Source organism: Nicotiana attenuata, unplaced genomic scaffold, assembly GCF_001879085.1.
Source record: "Nicotiana attenuata strain UT unplaced genomic scaffold, NIATTr2, whole genome shotgun sequence".
Classification (NCBI taxonomy): Eukaryota; Viridiplantae; Streptophyta; class Magnoliopsida; order Solanales; family Solanaceae; genus Nicotiana; species Nicotiana attenuata.
This window is the reverse complement of record NW_017673278.1, coordinates 25523-29175: the sequence shown is the minus strand read 5'-3', so window position 1 is coordinate 29175 and position 3653 is coordinate 25523. Positions and strand designations below refer to the sequence as shown.

General features: G+C 36.9%; 1 pseudogene; it reads right to left on the bottom strand.

Moving 5' to 3' along the window:
* The window catches only part of LOC109215919, a 6792-nt pseudogene extending 3994 nt beyond the window's left edge, over positions 1-2798 (bottom strand).
* Between the last annotated feature and the right edge of the window lie 855 nt (positions 2799-3653).

The window sequence follows — 3653 nt, the reverse complement described above, 5'->3', positions numbered from 1 at the left end:
TTTTATATGGTTTTTTTTTGGGGGGTGGTGGTGTGGGGGTGGGGAGGGGGGGGAGGCAAAGGGGAAGGGGAGGAAAGTAATGATATGACATACCACTGGCGAGCTTGTTTCTTCAGGCGAGGCGTCCAGTCTTCCTAAGCTCCCTCGTAGAGCTCATCCCCGTCGAGCGTACTCCAAAATACAAGAAAATACCGCTCCTCATCATGGAACCAGCCATATAGCCTCAGTACATTCGGGTGGCGAAGACTCGTTTGAATTCACATTTCCCTCTTTAGTTGGTGGTGCAACCTGTATTTCTCTATTTGCTCCTTGAATATCACCTTCAATGCCACTATAAACCCAATCTGCTCTGCCCATGTTCCACAAAATTCAAGATCATCAAAACCCACTTCTTTTTTTTCTTATGATTAGTATAATGCACATATGACAATAAAAGGTGCAATACAAATTATGAAGTCGAGAAATAATATCCAAAGGCCTTATTTGCTAATATTAGAACTAGAGCAGCATTTGATGCACATCTATGTTGTGAGCACGTGATTTTTGCCCGACCCAAAATACTCCTACAGAATCTAACAATAGATTTTTGTAGGTTCATTTTTAATTTAATAGTAACTTTTTAGGATATATTTGTTCTAAGTGTTTTGCTATTTTTAGTTGCATTTTTGCATGCATTAAAGCAATAGAAAATACCCCGAAAATATACAAAATTCCATGCATTGCATATTAGGTCGTGTGTTCGTATTTAGGATTAATTTGAATAATTAATTATTTTTAAAATGAAAATCACAAAAAATATCATTCATTTTACATTTTCGCCTTTAATCTTAAATTAGTAGTTTTCTCTTCTTTAATTTAGGATTAGCTAATTTTTGTAAATATTATAATTAGTTTAATTTTGCAAAATAGATTAATTTAGGATTTTTATTAATTAAAGAAAAGAAAAAAAAGAGAAAACAAAGAGAAAAGAAATTGGAAAAAGGTTTAATTTGGTCTTGAAATTGGGCCAAATCTATACCCAAACCCAGGCCCAATACCCAAATATACCCGGTCCAAAAACGACGCCGTTTTTTTGGGTTTTAATCCCAGCCGTTGATCGTTCCAGATCCAACGGCTGGGAATTGGTCGACAATTAAGTATAAAAGTGTTCGAAGACCGACCCCCCCGACCCTCTCATTTCTGTCTCTACACCCTATCTTAGAGAAACCCTAGCCGCCCTTGTATCCTCCGCCGGCTCCGCGCTTCTCCGCCGCCCGAAAATCGCCTTACGGCGGCGGAGCTTCACCAAACAACCTCAAATTAACAACCCATAATCCTGAGCCCCTCCCAAACACAATCCGACTATCAATTTCCCCAAAATCACCGCCCAATTCCGTTAATTTTAGATCTGGAATTCACACCCAAACCCTAAATCGACCAAACCACCTCCAAACTCACCCAAATCGATACCCTATACTCCTCAACCTCCCCTCGTCATCAAGCTATTACCCTATTCTACAAAATCCCCACCAAATGCTCTCAAAATCGGATCTAAAAAAAAGAGAAAAGCATCGAGTTTCTTCTTTTCTTTCTCTGTCTGGTTCGTTAAGTTTCAAGGCTCGTGTTGGCTTGAAATTTATGCTAGTCGATTGTTCTTGGCAAGAAAAACCGATTAGCGTTAATTTCGAGTCATTTCGGAGGGATTCGGACCCATGCTTGACCCAGTGCTATTTGAAGATTTTTCTTTTGTTTTTTAGGTAATAACCCTCCTTTTTGTTCTTCTTTTCTTTATTTTCTGTGTATCAGCATATTTAGGTTTTAAACTTTTTTGCTTTGCATGGTTTAATTGTCTGACTTTTAGTTAAAAACTGTTGGAATTATCGCTTTGTTTCTTTATTTCTTTTCATTATTTTGTTGTTTCGGCTAGATTATTACCTAAGTTTCTTTTAAGAATGATTTTATGCATGCATGACTATTCTGTTTTGCTACCATTTTTGTTTAATTGTTCCTCTCCGGTATTCTACAATTAGTTAGTATTAGTCAGATTTCTAGATGTTAATTTAGTTGATTAATTTGTTTTGATTTATAAACTGAGTAGTTTAATTTCTAGGATTTCTTTGCAGTTTCTTTTTAATCCTGGTTTGATTGTTGTTTAGATGGTTAGTCGTTTAAATCCAGTTTTATTTAGGTTAATTAGATGAACACTTTTATTTACTGATGAGGTCAATCTTAGGGCTTAAATTGCATTATTTCAACTCTGTTTGTCATTTGGATCTGGATTCTGACTCCTTTCGGCCTGATTTGTAAATCAGTAGACTCTTCTAGGGGGTCAAATGAACAAAAGAAAACTTAAGGGGTTTGTTTGAAGGGTAGGTAAATATGAAATAGGATAAAGACCATGTTGGAAGGTTCTAGAATAAGGGCAGCTGGCCTCATTTGGTTAGCACAAAATGCTGAAGCCAATGAGGGACAGTCAGCTGTCCAAGTTGTTCAAAGATGCCTTTGTGGCTGAAGGGAATAATTCCCTGATTCTTTTTCAGCACATGGCAATTTTGGATGCCTATAAAATAGAGCCTTTCTTCACTCATTTGACTCAGAGAATTTCGAACCCCAAAAACACTCAAAAAAAGGTTCAGCTACTATTCTATTAGTGGTTGAGTCTACTTTCCTTTGATTTTAGCAAAAACTTAGAACATTCTCCTGAAGTTTCTGGATTAAGTTGAAGCTGCTACTGCTGTTGGCTGTTATTGATCTCGTTTTACCTTTTTTGCTGAAATCCTCACCTCAATCTGTTTTTTGCTGTATCCAGGTATTCTCATGAGCTTTGAAATGACAAAGATGAAGTTGTAACCTGTTGGCTTTGAATAGAATTTCGGATTTTTCCTTTGTTGATATCTTCTATTTTAGCTTCGTAGTTTCTATCCAGATTTGTTTATGCTTGCTGAAATTGAAGTTCTATTCTATAACTTAGTCACAACATTTAGGTTTAAAGGATGGAATTAGTTAGTTGTTTACTGTATGGTTTGACAGTCTATAGTGCATAATGGTTGTAATTTATTGGGACTTTGAACTGTTGAAAGTATATTGCACGCATGTATCCTCAGTTAAGTCATTTTGAAGTTCAATGTCATTAACATGATTGCATGTTTAGGTATAGGATAATTCATGAACTAGTTTAGGATTTGATCTTTTGTTGATTGATATTAGCAGCATGTTGAATACATTAGCTTATAAAATATGATTAGTATTCTGCATTTTCAGTAATTAAGTAATGAATTTTTGTACAAATAAAATCAGGCCCAATTGAGGCATGGACACCAAAGGTCCTTTGTTTAGGATAACTGGGCCTAGTGTTTGGCCCAGATGAGACCGCTGGGTTTGAACTAAGGGTGTTAAACGGGTGGGCCGGGCCGGGCTGGGTTTGCTTTTTTTTGGACCCGTACGGGTTATGGTCCGGGCCGGTTACGGGTTGGGGCTTAACGGGTTCGGGTTCATCCGGGTAAAAATTGAACCGTAAGGGTTACGAGTTGAGGGGGGCGGGCCGGGCCGGGTTTAGTGTATTTTTAAAATTTTTTTTTTGTATTCTGTATAACTATTGTAAGTTATATTAATACAAATACAAGGAAGATTGGAAAAAATTGCACTTATAAATTGCAAGTGCTACATTTTTTTTT